This window comes from Pezoporus occidentalis, unplaced genomic scaffold, assembly GCF_034315485.1.
Source record: "Pezoporus occidentalis ecotype Australia unplaced genomic scaffold, CSIRO_AGI_Poc_V1 ctg17, whole genome shotgun sequence".
Lineage (NCBI taxonomy): Eukaryota > Metazoa > Chordata > Aves > Psittaciformes > Psittacidae > Pezoporus > Pezoporus occidentalis.
This window is the reverse complement of record NW_026913531.1, coordinates 230662-247419: the sequence shown is the minus strand read 5'-3', so window position 1 is coordinate 247419 and position 16758 is coordinate 230662. Positions and strand designations below refer to the sequence as shown.

At 47.6% G+C, this 16758-nt stretch overlaps 1 protein-coding gene across 6 annotated transcripts in view; it reads left to right on the top strand.

Annotated features, from left to right (window-relative positions):
• The window catches only part of PPP6R2 (protein phosphatase 6 regulatory subunit 2), a 90751-nt gene that overhangs the window by 26239 nt on the left and 47754 nt on the right, over positions 1-16758 (top strand). For all 6 annotated transcript variants that reach the window (XR_009963837.1, XM_062613644.1, XM_062613641.1 and 3 more), the window contains one exon: positions 1553-1685. The gene's annotated coding sequence lies outside the window, so the exon portion shown is untranslated. The remainder of the gene's footprint in view (positions 1-1552; positions 1686-16758) is intronic.

The following is a 16758-nucleotide window of genomic DNA, read 5'->3' as shown; positions in this document are numbered from 1 at the left end:
AAATTGAGAGGAATGGAGTATCAAACTGAAGGATGACAGAGCTGGAGGCTGATGCCAGTCACTTGAAGTGTTGGAGGTTAAGTTCTTGCTCTTCTTCAAGTCAGAAGAACAGTGTCACGTCGGGTTGCTTCCACTATTCTGTAATCCAGGAAGGCCACTTCAGAAAGGTGTGACATGACTGTGTCCTTAAGATACTGATGTGAAATGTGCTGTCAGGAAGAACAAGATGGGTCCTTGCTCCTGTTCTTCATGGGTCTTACAACATGTACATGGGGTGAAAAGAAGCATTGAGGGAGAGCGGGACACTGTGCAGTCAGTTTGCTGACACCTTAATATGGATTGTGTAAGCTTGGAAAAACATCCCTGGCTTTTGGCGTGGTAAATCAGAATCACAGAATTCAAGGTTGGAAGGGACCTCAAAGATCATCTGCTCCAACCTTTTTAGGCAAAGCATGACCTAGACTAGATGGCCCAGCACCCTGTCTAGCCCAGTCTTAACAGTATTCAGGTTTCTTATAGCCCCTGCAGGCACTGGAGCTGCTCTAAGGTCTCCCCTTAAGGAGCCTTTTCCAGGCTGACCCAGCCCAGCTCTCTCACCCTGGCTCCAGAGCAGAGCTGCTCCAGCCCTCACAGCATCTCTGTGTCTTCCTCTGGAATTCTCCAGCAGCTCCACGTCCCTCTTGTGTTGGGGGAAGATGAAGAAGGAAGGGGAAGAAGATGAGAAAATACATTATTCTGTCTATTCTGTCTGTTAGTGCTGTGTTACACTCCTGTGCTGCTCTGGGTTGTGATGTTAAGATGTCAAGGCTGGTTGGAGATGTAGCATCAATGTGAGCATTCTCTTTCTGTTGGGGTAGTGAGAGAACACCATTTGATGCAGGGTCTGGCTGCTGTTGTCTTCTCTTTGATCAGGATCCTAGCATAAAAAAAAAAAAAATAGAATACCTGGATAGAGACAGGGGCTTGGTTAAACCCTCTTCACCAAGGCTCTGCAGCTGTGGGTGGGACTCAACAAGTTAAGCCAAGCTTAGTTCTCTTCCCACTTCCATCTATGAATCCCCTTTTAAAACCACGGCAAGGGCTCTTGTGGGGGCGGGTTCCTTGCTGCCGCCTAGAGGTGCTGGGGCCCCTGACCGAACGTGAGATACGTGTGGTGTTGCTGCAATTATTCTTGGAACAAGTGAAAATGACCCTCACGTTTCCCTGACAACTTACAACTTGCTTTTTGAAACCATGTCAAGAAAACAAGCATGTGTTCTTGAATGAGGTACAAGTCTCACAGCAGAGCAAGGGCCACGAGGGGCTGGGGCTGTTAACCCGTCACTGCCACAGCAGGGGAAGAACATGTTTGCCCTGTGCTGCAGAAGGAGCACAAGTGGAAAGAGAATGTCTGATGTGGTGCTGGTAGCTTTGCAGAGTGTTGGTCACCCATGGTCTTGCTCAGAGCTCTCGTTGGGTTGAAGGGTTGCATGGGAGTTTCTTTATGGTGGTAAAAAACTCTTTGGCTTTCAGTTACCTTTGGTTAATAACAGCTTTTTCCAATCTTTTCCAGGATAGGAAGCTTGAGGAAGAATTCACACTGGATGAAAATAATTTTCTGAAACTGGGAGTATTCCAGGAACTGTAACCCAAATGTTTCTCTGTCCGTGGAGAAGATTTCACATTTGAAATAACTTCTACTGAAGGTATGTACATCTCTTTTTTAAGCTCAGTAATGACAACATATTATATTATGTGTTCTGGTGGTTGCTGCTGAGATTGTTCTTGCTGTTTAGTACCCAAAGTCATTTGAGAGGGAGCTGTAGTGGCCCTGGGATGGTCCTTCTGAGGAGATGAGAACTGGTTCCTTACAGCTGAGCAGCTCAGCTCTGCAGTCTAGTCATGGGATGTGGGTCAGGTTACTCCCTAAAACCAGGTTTAGCTGGTAAGTGTCTCTCAGAACTTAAGCTGATGGGAAGAAGATAGGACTTCTTTCTTTCTAGTGACTGTCTGTAATTCTGGGAAGCACTTGTGGCTCTTCCAAGAAGTAGCAGTATGGAAATGACATGTAGTAAGTACATTTTGTCGTCGGGGTAGTCAGAGTGACCAGGCCATGGTTACTCACTGGTTTTCATAAGGTGAGACATTGGAAGCATCCAACAAAGTTATCAAGCTGGCAGTGAAGCAAACAAGAGGAACTGCTCTTTGGTGCAGCATGGGATTACACTGAGGATTTACAACTCAGAATTATTGGGATATGGACTGACTGCCTATGGGAGCCCTGGGATCCTCCTTGGTATCACCTGGAGCTGGCTGACTTGATCATTGTTCTGCTGCTGATTTGGTTATGAAGAGCTTTCTTAATGATACAAAGGCAAGAGATCTTGTGTAAAGCAACGTCTCCCAGGGGAATAAGTTATGAATTAAAGGAATTCTTAAAACTCCACAAGGAAGGAGCAGACACTGAGTTTTATTGCAGAAAAAGTGCGGCTTTAGGTGAGCTGTGAATAAAGATGCTGCTGCTGAGGGAGCTGGTAATATTTATGTTGTGTGTCAGACCTGATGGCTGGGAACTGGTGAAAATTAAGGGTAGACCGAGATGAGCTCTTACGCAGAAGTTCTTCCCTGTGAGGGTGCTGAGGTGGTGGCACAGGGTGCCTAGAGAAGCTGTGGCTGCCCCTTTCCTGGCAGCGTTCAAGGCCAGGTTGGACATGGGCTTGGAGCAACCTGCCCTACTGGAAGGTGTCCCTGTCTGTGGCAGGGGTTGGAACTGGAGCAGCTTTGAAGTCCCTTCCAACTAAAACTATGGCTCTGTGAACATTGCTCTGGAAGCCATCTGGGATCTAGAGCATATGGATGGTGCCCAGAGGTTAGTAATCATGTGGGTCAGTGACATACATAGAGATAAATAGTAGCAGGAAACGATGTAGCCCAGTCTGGCAAATTCTGCTCATCCCTTCTCAGCACCCTCAGTTACCTGCTCTTGCTGTCAATGGACACAGGAGAAGTTCAGAGCAGTGCAAGTGCAGGGTAGGCAGTGCCACCATCTGCCAGTCACCTGGGTGAGTGACCTGTCTGAAACATTCTGGCTGTAAAACCTTTGAGGGTCCTTTATAAACCTGCTTGATAGGAACTGGTGCAACCAGCTGGGGTCTTGAGCTCCGCTGAGCTTTCGGTCTCCATAACCATCTATGGCAGTAAGTTCTATGGCATTTCTTGGCTGCTTGATAACTTTGAGGTATCCCTGTTCTTGGGTTTACTGGGGGCTGTAAATAACTGTGCACCTCCTTAATACCATTCATGCCTTCTGCTGTATCTCCTGTTCTTCTGTGCTGTAGTCATGAATCAAGGCAAGTTTAATGCATCTTCCATTAGAAGCTGGGCTGCTTCATGTTCTGCTCAGTCTCTTTTAAGAGAAGCTGATCAGACCAGCTGCACTTTTTGAGCTCTGCTGCCTGTTCTGAGAGAAGCAAAGCAGACCTCGAGCAGTGAGATGCAATGTGGGATACTTGGGTGATGTCATGCCTCCTGTTTACTTGCTTGATCTTTGTTGGAATGACTTCTGACATGCTGGAGTGAGGCCAGAGAAGGGCAACAGAGCTGATGCAGGGCCTGGAGCACAAGTGTGATGGGGAACAGCTGAGGGACCTGGGGGGTTCAGTCTGCAGAAGAGAAGGCTCAGGGGTACCTCGTCGCTCCCTACAACTGCCTGACAGGAGGATGGAGCCAGGAGGGGGCTGGGCTCTGCTTTCAAGGAACAAGGGGTGGGACAAGAGGAAACGGCCTCAAGGTGCACCAGGGCAGGTTTAGATGGAGATGAGGAGCAATTCCTTCCCCAAAGGGTGCTCAGGCACTGGAACAGGCTGCCCAGGGCAGTGCTGGAGTCACCGTCCCTGCAAGTGTTCACACACCGTGTAGCCGAGGCCTTCAGTGCCATGGGTTAGTGATGGCCTTGGCAGTGCTGGGGGACAGTTGGACTGGATGAGCTTAAAGGGCTTTTCCAACCTGGTTGATTCTCTGATTCTGTGGTTACTTCTGCCTCTTTGGCTGCAGCACTGTACTGATATCCTTGACAGTATCTCAAAGATCATTCCAGGATCAAGATCTGTTCTGTTTGTATGTTAAAGTGTCTTGTTTCTTCAAAAGGACCACTGTTGCATCACAGGAGGGCTGCTTGTCTGCTGTTTCCTGGCTCTGGCACTTGGGTCAGGTAGAGCCCTCTGGAAGGAGGGGAAGTGGCTCCTTCCTGGGATCATCTGAGCATATCTGGGGGAAGAGATTCCCAGAGGATGGGATAGGGCAGGCAGAAGAGTTGAGAGTGTGTGAAAATACAGCAGGAAAGAAACTTGTGATTCAGGAGAGTGTGGGATACAGCTCAGATGAGCAAGGGGCAGAGGGAGAGCCTGGCTGCAGAATTGGTGGACAGTGAAGGAGTTCTTGAGGATCCAGAGGAAGCTGCAAGCATTGACTGGATGCAGAAAGCTCCTGACTTAGATGAAACCCAAGGCCTATGGGGAATGGCTTTAGCCTGCCAGAGGGGAGATTGAGATGAGCTCTTAGGCAGAAGCTCTTCCCTGTGAGGGTGCTGAGGCGCTGGCACAGGGTGCCCAGCAAAGCTGTGGCTGCTCCATCCCTGGCAGTGTTCAAGGCCAGGTTGGACACAGGGGCTTGGAGCAACCTGCTCTAGTGGAAGGTGTCCCTGTCCATGGCAGGGGGTTGGAACTGGAGGAGCTTTAAGCTTCCAACACAAACCATTCCTTGATTCTGTTATTTTTTTTATCTCTTTCTCTGTATAGGAAAGATGAAAACTAATTATTCTTATCGAGGAAATAAAAAGAGATTTTGTATTAAAACTCAAGGGAGGAAAAGCATAAAATAATCTTAAAATTCACATCAGGAATCCTAGCTGTCAAGACGAAAGCACCTGACTGCATTAAACACGACCTAGGGAAGACTCCTCAGTTGTGATGTAGCTGCTGAAGTTCCGTTTGTCCTTTTGTGTTCATAACAGAAGGGATGTTACAGGAAAGTCAGAAGGACTCAGGAATCCTTTCTTGGTGGAAACAAGCAGGATAATGTACTTCTCTCAGCATTTCCATGTGGTTCCACTTAGTAAGTAAGTGGAAAATGTTAAATATTTTATTATATCAGGAATGGGCTTAAATAGGCTTAAATAGAAACAATAAATCAGTAAATGTTGGTGTTTTCCTCCCAGTTTCCAGCAGGAGTTGCCTGGGGATTGCTGGCATCCACTCTCCGTTTTACTGGGCTTGGAATACCGGGAACATTATGAAAGGGTGGAAAATGCTGTGGATGTCTTGTACGTGTGCCCATAGTCAGTGAGGCTCAGGGTAGCCTCTGGTACCTACAGTACTGACTGCAGGGATAATCCTGGGCAAAACAACACAAATATAGAATCCAGGTATGAAGAGGAAGACAAAATCTGGATGGACCTCCCGGTGGATAAGATTCTGGCCGGATGGTCACACTCAAAGAGTTGTGGTCAATGGCTCAACGCTCAAGTGGAGACCTATGACAAGTGCTGTTCTTCAGGGGTCAGTTTTGGGACTGATCTTATTCAACATCTTTGTTGTGACATGGATACCGGGCTTGAGCACCCTCAGCAAGTTTGTGATGACGCGGAGCTATGTGGTGCAGTGTCATAGTGGAGGGAAGGGATGGGACCTAGAGGGACCTGGAGAAATGGGAATGTGTAAACCTCATGAAATTGAACAAGGCTAAGTGCAAGGTTCTGAACCTGGGTCAGGGCAATCCCAGCACAAACACAGGCTGGGGGAGACTGGGTGAAGCAGCCTCAGGAGAAGGATTTGGGGTGTTGGGTGAGAAGAAGCTCCCCATGACCTGGCTTCAGTGTGTGCTTGAGACCAGAACCCCTTGTGTGCTGGGCTGCACATGCAGAGCGTGAGCAGCAGCTCTAGGAGGGAATCCTGCCCCTCTGCTGAGCTCTGGGGAGACCCCCCCTGCAGTCCTGATCCAGCTCTGGGGCAACAGCACAGGAAGGATGTGGAGCTGTTGGAGTGAGGCCAGAGGAGGCCAGAGAGGTGCTCTGAGGGCTGGAGCAGCTGTTCTCTGGAGCCAGGCTGAGAGAGCTGGGCTGGTTCAGCCTGGAGAAGAGAAGGCTCCTTAAGGGGAGACCTATGATTCTGTGACAAGTTCACCAGAGATCCAGGGGAAGCAGGAAACGCACTGTGGTGGTGTTATTTTTGTTACAGCAGCCAAGGAAGCGTTGCAGGGCCCTATGAGTTTTGTGATAATGTGGAACTTGAGCCATGTATTTTAAATCTTCAGATCTGGAATGGACATGTGAAACTTTAAAACATGAATTTTAATCACCTGTTACTTTTGCAGATGCCTCCTGACTTTTTCTAGAACAGGTAGAGAGAGACCTTTGGACTAGACTTAATGGTGCTCAGGTGAAGGCTCTAAAAGGTCGCTTCCCACTTTCCCCTAGAAGAACTGTTAAATAAAATCCAGGCCACAAAGTGAAAATCATAGCATCCCAGACTTGTTTGTGTCGGAAGGGAACTTAAAGCTCCTCCAGTTCCAGCCCCCTGCCACGGGCAGGGACACCTTCCACTAGAGCAGGTTGCTCCAAGCCCCTGTGTCCAACCTGGCCTTGAGCACTGGAGGAATGGGGCAGCCACAGCTTCTCTGGGCACCCTGTGGCAGCGCCTCAGCACCCTCACAGGGAAGAGTTTCTGCCTAAGATCTCATCTCAGTCTCCCCTCTGGCAGATTAAAGCCATTCCCCATTGTTTTGTCCCTACAGTCCCTTGTCCAAAGCCCCTCTCCAGTTTTCTTGTCCCTTGTAAATGATTACAGGATCATTGGAAGGATGATGTGCAGTGAGGCAAACCCAGTCATTATGGGCCTCACAGAGGAGCGTGGAGGCTTTGGGCATTCTGATCATATAAGGAAGACGATGAAGAGCAGAGATTACCTCAAAACATGCACAGTAAGGGGCAATATTACTGATTTCTTACATTTCTGTTGTTGACCATCTCTCCAGCCCCAGTGTGCAGCCAGGGATTGCCTTGTGTGGTGTTGTGCTGCTTGACTGGAGCCTCCACATACCTTCTAAATATTCAGACATTCCTGGTGTGCACTGTTGGCAAACAGCAGGTGTTTGAGTGACACTTTAATTCTGCACGTTCCCATTTAGAAATGCTCTCCAGAAAGCTGTTAATGTTCAGAAACAGCAGCTTGTTCTTACAGACAGCTCCTTGCTTCACATAGCTGTGGGTTTGTCTTTCATTGCATACCCCAGCTCAGAAATACGATGGATAGCTTTGGAGGACTTTGAGATGTCCACCTGCAAAGGCAGAAGACATGGTCTAGGGTGAGGTATCCCTGCCCATGGCAGGGGGTTGTAACTGTGCAGTCTTAAGGTCCTTTACAACCCTGACTGTTCTATGGTTCTATGATTCTGTGTCTAGTTCTGTTGATGTAGATGCCCTAAAGGAAAGTACCCAAGTGGCGAGATGCCATCCAGAGGGACTTGGACAAGCTGAAGAAGTAGGCCCACTGTAAACCTCATGAAGTCCAACAAGGCAAATGCAAGGTCCTGCCACATGGATTGGGGCAGTCCCCAGTATCAACACAGGGTGGGGGATGAAGGGAATGAGAGTAGCCCTGAGGAGAAGGACTTGGAGGTATTGTTGGGTGAAAGGTTGGACATGTGTGCTTGCAGTCTAGAGGAGCCAGAGGGGGGCCAACAGGTGGTGGTCCTGCTCTGGTGAGACCCCTCCTGGAGCATGACATCCTGCTGTGGAGTCCTCAGTACAGGAAGGACATGGACCTGTTGAAGAGAGGCCAGAGGAGGCCACAAAAATGATCAGATCATGGAGCACTTCTGTGAGGAAAGGCTGAGAGAACTGGTCTTGTTCAGCCTCAAGCAGAGAAGGCTCTGGGGAGACCTTATTGTGGCTTTTCAGTTCTTAAAAAGGGTCTCTCAGAAAGGTGGGGGGAGACTTTTTAGCAGGGCCTGTTATGAGAGGACAAGGGTGATGGTTTTAAACTGGCAGAGGAGATTCAGGCTGGATGTGAGGAAGAAATTCTTTACAATGAAGATGCTGAGGTGCTGGCACAGGGTGCCCAGAGAAACTGTGGCTGCCCCATCCGTGGCAGTGTTCAAGGCCAGGTTGGACCTGGGCTTGGAGCAACCTGCTCTAGTGGAAGGTGTCCCTGCCTGTGGCAGGGGGTTGGAACTGGAGGAGCTTTAAGGTCCCATCAACCCAAACCTTTCCATGATTCCATGCCTAATCCCCATGGACAGAGCAGTCCATACAAACCACTCTGGGCTTCCAGGCCTGCTGAGCAGGCAGGGCTCCTGCTAGGACAGGGAGATCTCTGGCTCCTGCTTTGCTGGATGTCAGCAGCATTGGGTATTTCTTACTGCCTTTTCCCCTGCTGAACACCGCTTGCAGCCTGGACAAGAGGCATGAGCACAGTTGTAATGAGCACAATGAATTTTCTTCTCCCCAAATGCAAGAGCTAGAAACAGCTTTAAGAGAAAAATAGCAGGAGTTATCTAGAGCAGCAGGAATGTGAACCCTGACCCCACCATGTTTATCCTCATGTTCTCATATTCTGATTTAGCTCTGTTTTACTTGTTGGGTAAGGAAGGAAAATGCAATTTGAGAAGCTGTGTGAGGGGGATTGTTTGGAGGATCTGCAGGGCTCTGAGCAGCCTCTTGCTATCTCAGACAAGCTCTGCCTTGGCTACAAATAAGAGCAGGCTGGTGGTGGGGATGGCAGCTTGGTGAAGAAGTACCCACTTATGGAAGGCTTATTCTGAGCTGTTCACAGCTGGTAATCCCTGTAACATCCTTTTGCAGTTCAGGACTTCCCCAGGTCTGCAGAACTGGGAACTTCAGTACGGGGAGAGTAAGTGCACTGTGGTAGGAATGATGTTTGTGGTATGAGGTAGGTGAAAGAATGACAGCTAGATGGTTGAATATGGTTAGTAAAATGAGAAAATTCACAGTACTTTTGAATTATAACTATTTAGTTGTGGTCCCAAAAGCACTAATGTGTCTGTTCTCTTCATTGATGTATCCAAGGAATTTACCCATCATCTTTAAGAGGAAGTTCTCACTTTTACCAAATGCTCCTTTTTGTTTGCATCCTTTTAAAGTAAGTTTTATGAAGATTTTGGCTTTTAGTGTCAATTAGATCAGAACAAAGCCTGGGACTTAACTTCTTATTTACAGAAAAAGAAACGTTAACAGCTCTCCAGTTTCACATTTCAGAGCAGCTTCCTCTTAATTCATCTGCTGTACACAGCTTGAAGTTTTCACCTTATCCTGCTCCGTAACTTATACCATCCTTTTGGATTTCTTAAACAATTTAACTGGAAGCAATAAGTAATGCACACAATATAATCACTGTAGACAGCTAAACCAGTGTGTTCACTGCACATTGTGATCAGTGTTGTCTTTATACTCATGCTTTACCCCTTCTGCTTTCAATAGATCAGTAGTTTTTAAGGACTGACTGGTGTGTCTTGAAGAGGTTTTATCCCATTCCGTGTCTGAGAGAGGGAAAGTGAATGTGAGGAGGTGGTGTTTTGTAACTCAGCATGGCTGGGAGGAGCAATGACACACAGGGAATTCCATCCAGCTGCTTTAAAAAGTACTTTTCCAAAGAGTTTGAAACTTTGCTGTGGTTTAAGGTCAGGGAACACTTTTGACGCCAAGCTCAAATGGATTTAAAAAGGTTAATCATAGAATGGCTTGGGTTGGAAAGGACCTTAAGATCATTCAGCTCTAACCCCCTGCCACAGACAGGGACACCTTCCACTAGAGCAGGTTGCTTCAAGCCCCTGTGTCCAACCTGGCCTTGAACACTGGCAGGGTTGGGGCAGCCACAGCTTCTCTGGGCACCCTGTGCAAGTGTCTCAGCACCCTCACAGGGGAGAATTTCTGCCTTAGATCTAACCTGAACTTCTCCTGTTTCAGCTTGAGCCCATCACCCTTGTCCTGTCGCTGCAAGTCCCTGATGAAGAGTCCCTCCAGCATTCTTGTAGCCCCCTTCAGACGCTGGAAGCTGCTCTGAGGTCTCCACTCAGCTTCTCTTCTTTAGCATATCTGTAGGGTGTATTCACAGATAATTGTTAAACATGAGATTTCAGGTGGCACTTGAGGTTATCTGTGATGAAATGAGAGAATGTTGAGGCAGTTTACCAGGAAAACCTCATTCCTACCCTTCTTCCCAGCCCTGGGACCTGTGCTTCTGGGAGGAGGCTCTTCTCACCCAAGACGGGCATAGCATGTTGCTTCATGCATCGTGAAGGCATCTCAGTGCTGTTTTAGACATTCTGCTTTTGCTTTTTCTGAGCAGATTCAAGAAATTAAGAAATCCCAACTAGAGAAGTGACTCTGTCTAGAAAGCCTCTTCACTTGCAGAAGGGGAGATTGTCATTAGTTGGAAGCTGAGGCTTGGGCTCTGCTTGGCTTCTTGCCTACAGAGTTCATAAATGCTTCCTTTTCCTTCTCAGCCCTGTGTTAAAGGTAGGAAAACCAAAACTGCATCCAGTGTGCCTGGAAACTGAAGTTTCCCTTTCTGGAGTACACTGATGCCAAACAGTGGTAGTTTCAGAACAGGGTAAGTAGAAGGATAGTTGGGGAACTCCCGGCATTTGATGTGCTCGGCACTGAAGATCCATTCTTGAAGCACTGTCAAGGTTAAATTAAAAGATGATCCCTAACTTTCATTTAATGACAACCTGGGAGGGAAAAATGGGCATTCTTCAGTTGAGAAACCTTTCCCTCTTACAGAATCACAGAATGGTTTGGGTTGGAAAGGACCTTAAGATCATCCAGTTCCAGCACAAGTTATTTCACTTCAGCATGGAAAACTCTGTCAAAGTGAAAACTGCCATCCTTGTACTAATGTTGGAATAGCCTGTTTCATCATCTCAACCCAAGTCTGTTGAAATACATCAGTTTGAGAGATTTTGTTCCTATTAAAGATACTTAAAACCCCAATTCCTGACCATGTTCTCATCCCTTTAGCGCTTGAGGTTAGGCAGCTGCTTCAAACACTCCTGCACTTGGCCTTGTTACCATTACATCCCTGAAACTCAGAGCATGTTGAAGTCTCATGGAGTATAATGCTTTTCTGGACATAGAATAAGTAGCTGTGAATGCTAAGGAGGTGTAAGGAAGGGCAGTAGGAGCTGTTACATGACCATACAAGAGTTGATGTATGTTTCATTGCAGACTTCTATAAACCTTAGAGATCTATTTCTCCATCCTGCTTTCTTATGTGTCTCTCTGTTAATTTTGTATCTCCTAGAGCACAAGTGTGATGGGGAATGGCTGAGGGACCTGGGGGGTTCAGTCTGGAGAAGAGAAGGCTCGGGGGGGCCTTATTGCTCCCTACAACTGCCTGACAGGAGGATGGAGCCAGGAGGGGGCTGGACTCTGCTCCCAAGGAACAAGGGATGGGACAAGAGGAAACAGCCTCAAGCTGCACCAGGGCAGGTTTAGGTGGAGATGAGGAACAATTCCTTCCCCAAAGGGTGCTCAGGCACTGGAACAGGCTGCCCAGGGCAGTGCTGGAGTCACCGTCCTTGCAAGTGTTCACACACCGTGTAGCTGAGGCCTCAGTGCCACGGGTTAGTGATGGCCTTGGCAGTGCTGGGGAATGGTTGGACTGGATGAGCTTAAAGGGCTTTTCCATTCTGGTTGATAAGACAATAATATGAGATTTTTACCTCTTTGGCTGTGGCTTTATATTGAGTTTGAGAGGGGATCTCATCAATGCTGATCAGTATCTTAAGGCTGGGTGCCAGGAAGACGGTGCCAGAGTATTTTCAGTGTTGCCCAGTGACAAGATGAAGAGCAATGGCCAGAAACAGCAAATTTCATCTCAACATGAGGAAGAGCTTCTTTCCATTGAGGGTGGTAGAGCACTGGAACAGGCTGCCCAGGAGGGTTGTGGAGCCTTCCTCTCTGGAGACATTCCAAACCTGACTGAATGCGTTCCTGTGTGATCTGCTCTGGGTGGCCCTGCCTTGGCAGGGGGTTGGACTGGGATAACCTCCAGAGAGCCCTTCCAATCTGAAGGATTCTTGGATTCCTTTGTTGGGTCCCTTCTCTTTGCTGCCATACCAATATAGGTGTCTTGGTGGTAGCTTGTTTCATGTTGAACATGGTCATGATTTTCTTCTTGTTGGTAGGATTTAGGGAGTCCAAGGTGGTCATCGAGGATCTACTATTGAGGACTGGAACCTTCTTAACAAGAATGAAGGAATGAGTGCAGAAGACGGTTCACACTGACAGGATGTAAAAACCAAGCTGAGCTCTGTAAGAAGGTTCTGCAATTCCACAAAAGGAAATGATGCAGACCACAGAATTATTCTGCAGAGATGGGATGTTCCTTCTCCTGCTCTCACCAGCAAATAGTGAGAGCTATGAGAGTCTCTTCTGTCTTCTGCTTTTGTTCTCATTGAGTTACAACTGCACACACACCAGCCTCGATGGTGACCGAGTGGCTTGTGGTGAGCAGGGTGTGCTTTGTTTCCACACCTCTTACTGCTGACTTCCCTACATGGGTCTGTTTAATGCTTCCGTGTCCAAAGCAGCTTTTGCAGCAGGGAGTACAACGTGGCTTTTGGCTTTGGGAGCCTTCCATTCACACTGTTTGAAAGGCCTGAGAGAGCCCTGCTCAGAAACTGCATCAACTAGAGCCTAAAACCAGGGACAGAACTCTGATTAATGCTTGGTAGTTGCAAGTGCTTGAAGCTGGCAGTTACCATCCACTTTGTGGTCTCTTGTCCTGGAAATCTGCACTCTTTTTACTATTATTTTGTAATTTTTTGCCATCAAATGCCTCTGATCCCTCTGATTTGATTAAATTTCTGTTTTTTTCTTCATTATGGTGTGCAATGCCACAACTTGTTAAAACTAGGATAGTCTTCATAGCCCTGTTTCTGCATCTGTCTCTTCTGCTGTGCCTTGTATTCCTTAACTTTCTTCATAGAATCCCAGACTGGTTTGTGTCTGAAGGGACCTGAAAGCTCGTTCAGTTCCATCCCCCTGCTACAGGCAGGGACACCTTCCACTAGAGCAGGTTGCTCCAAGGTTTCTTAATGTTAGTAGTGATGTCTAGTGTTTAGTATTTTAGTACTCATATGTTCCTCAAGTTTAAATAGGTGTCTAAAGATAGCAGAAACAGGAAACAGTGTTGAACCTGTAAGGCATTCTTCACAAGAAGAAAGTGTATTTACCGCTTATTGGGCTCATTGTACTCAGCAGCTCTTGTGCTGTTTTTTTCTCTCTTGGCACAATTCCCGTTACTCAGGAGAAAGATGGAGAAAGCTGAGGTGCTCAGTGATTCTCTGCCTCAGTTTTCAGTCTTAATCAGTCGTCCCATATCTCTCAAGCCCCTGAACCTCAGTCAGTGAAGATCAGGTTCAGGATGGCTTGAGGACACTGAAAATAGGACCCAACATGATCCATCCCAGAGTACCCAGGGAGTTGGCAGATGTAGTTGCCAAGCCAGTCTCAGTCATACTTGAAAAGTTGTGGCAGTCCCAGTGACTGCAAAAAGGGAAACATCGGCCCATTTTTAAGAAGGGTAACAAGGAGGATCCTGGGAACTGGCCACAGAGATGCTGTGAGGGCTGGAGCCAGGCTGAGAGACCTGGGCTGATTCAGCCTGGAGAAGAGAAGGCTCTTAAGAGGAGACCTCAGAGCAGCTCCAGTGCCTAAAGGGGCTACAGGAAACCTGGAAGAGGGGCTTTGGGCAAGGGCCTGTATGAACAGGACAAGGGGAAATGGCTTTAACCTGCCAGAGGGGAGATTGAGATGAGTGTAGGCAGAAGCTCTTCCCTGTGAGACCCTGCAGACAGTGTGACAGCAGCGTGATACCTCTCTTGTTCCTGACTTGTTCCAGTCTCTGGGTTTTTTGTATGTGGTTCCTTTCTGTTTTCAAGGTGGTAGACATGTTACGTGGATTATGAAACCTCACTTGATCACTGGACGCTTGCTCTGGCATAACTTCTGGTTTCAGTTTGCCACAAACAGTCATTTCCAAACCTCACTTGCTGTGTTTTACTGCGTGGCCTGTTGCTGTAAGAGGGTTTTTTGGCTGGGGTGAAGGAGAGTAGTCTCACATTGAATGTGTTCTGGGCAGCGTGGTGGGAGAGTCTCTGCTGCAGGACAGCCTCCTTTCCCAGCTGGATGTAGCTGTGCCAGTCCCAGAGTGCTGGGAATTGCAGTAGCATCTTCCAGAAGCCCAGCTCTGCCAGCAAGGCCCTGGAGAGGACAAACTCCTCAGGAATCCTTCCAATGAAAGGGTATCTACCTGTTCTGTGCTGAGAGAAGAGCCACCTTCCTTCTGTAAGGACAGCTTACTGGAGGGTGTCTCCTACAGATTATCCATGTATAAGAAGTTCCAGAGATACCTAAAAAGTTATGGAATCATCGAATCCCAGACTGGTTTGTGTTGGATGGGACCTTAAAGCCCCTCCAGTTCCAGCCCCTGCCACAGGCAGGGACACCTTCCACTAGAGCAGGTTGCTCCAAGCCCCTGTGTCCAACCTGGCCTTGAACACTGCCAGGGATGGGGCAGCCACAGCTTCTCTGGGCACCCTGTGGCAGCGCCTCAGCACCCTCACAGGGAAGAGCTTCTGCCTTAGATCCAACCTGACTCTCCCCTAGTTCTGAAAACCTGTAGAATTGATGGGTTAATAATGGGTTTAAATTTGCGAAGTGAGACTTACATGTGTGTTGCACATGTATGTATGAGAGATGTATGTGTTTGGGTTAGCTGTGCACCCAGCCTCCTTAATTTAAGGCCTTTTATGCCAGCTTTAACTTGAGGAATATATAACTAAGCATAGCTGGTTAAAAATATCTGAAGAACACTTTGTAAGGAACATACTCTGCAGCCAAACAGCATTACTGCCACAGCAGTGTCACGTAGGTTGAAAATTCAGATGTCTGCTCCTAACTGAGGAGCTCAGTGACTTGAGTGTATGTTCAGCACCTGCATGGATGGATGCAGGAGCTCCTGCTCTGCTAGAAGTTAACATTTTCAATTAATTTCAATATATTCTTGAGTTAAACAGCACAAACTGCTTTGTTCTGTGCCACTTGTTAGGCTATTTTAGGGAGGGAAATTAGTTTCCAAAAGAGAGAGGAATCCCCTGCAGTGCTGTGTCCAGCTCTGGGGACCCCAACATAGGAGGGACGTGGAGCTGGTGGAGGGAGTCCAGAGGAGGCCACAGAGATGCTGTGAGGGCTGGAGCAGCTCTGCTCTGAAGCCAGGCTGAGAGAGCTGGGTTGGTTCAGCCTGGAGAAGGCTCCTTAAGGGGAGACCTTAGAGAAGCTCCAGTGCCTGAAGGGGCTACAGGAAACCTGGAGAGGGGCTTTGGACAAGGGCGTGTAGGGACAGGACGAAGGGGATGGCTTTAACCTGCCAGAGGGGAGATTGAGATGAGCTCTTAGGCAGAAGTTCTTCCCTGTGAGCGTGCTGAGGCGCTGGCACAGGGTGCCTGGAGAAGCTGTGGCTGCCCCATCCCTGGCAGTGTTCAAGGCCAGGTTGGACACAAGGGCTTGGAGCAACCTGCTCTAGTGGAAAGTGTCCGTGCCTGTGGCAGGGGTTGCAACCAGATGAGCTTTAAGGTCCCTTCCAACCCAAACCAGTCTGGGATTCTGTGAAAAGTTTGGAATCAACCTAAGTGACTAACCTGCAGTTGAGGAGACAGGAAATGGCACTGGGTGGGTCACGGGGGAGGTTGGGTAAGCTTTTCTTCTTGACAGCTTCCCCTCAAGATTCCCTGTGTAACTGAGCTGGGACTATCACAAATGAAACCTGTGGACTTGATGATTATAGGTAGCTGTACAAGAAACTTGTAGTTTTGTCTAGAACTTGTTGACCCAGGATGATTAAAAGGACCCTGGTAGGCACAAGGTGATGTTCTGGATGTGATGCTTCATCATGATCTCAGTTCTGTTTCTGCTGGGTTCGTCCCCATGATCTGTGTGTGATCTCTGCCTCAGAGTGCTGGGAGTCCAACACCAACAAGTAAATGTGGTGTATGGGAGGAGAAAGCCCTGAAGAGGCTTTGTCTTGATAGCTCATAGCCGAAATGTTCCCTTTATCTTCTAGTATTGCAACACCAACACGTTCAAACAGGGCTTCGTTACTTCAGCAGCTCTGTCACAAAGAACAGTCTTGCAGTGAGTTTCTTGAGTTCTTCCGAAGCTCAGAGGTAAAGGCATGTAAAGGAAGAATGATGTTGATCTGGATAAAAGCTCTCAAATAGAGAAATTACCTGTGACAAGTTTGAAGCGCTGAGTGGAGCTCCACAGAGTTTGTTATCAAATATCCTGGGTAACAGAGCTGTTCCAAAGGAAAATAGCCTTAATTTCCAGAGGTGATGAGTCCTCTTTGGTTTAGAGATCCTTAGGCACATACACATATGAAGAACCCTTGAACTGAAGTAAGGCACAAAGTGCAAGTCAATAACTTCATTAGTAAAAATAAATGAAAAGCTGTTCCTTCTTTTACTGTGTTTCACCTTGTTCACTGCAAGAAAGCAGATATTTAAACTGTGATCAAGAAGTTTAGGTTTTTACCTTGTTGAATGGCTGTAACCCTTCCTGAAGCAAAAGCTGGTGTTTTCTGCTGGTCTTCTAAAAAGACTCATTTCAGATGCTGCCTCAGATGCAGTTATACAAGCAAGGAACTGGCACACAGTCAGGTGTGGTAACATTTTGGGATGCTGGTAAAAGCAAAATGAATG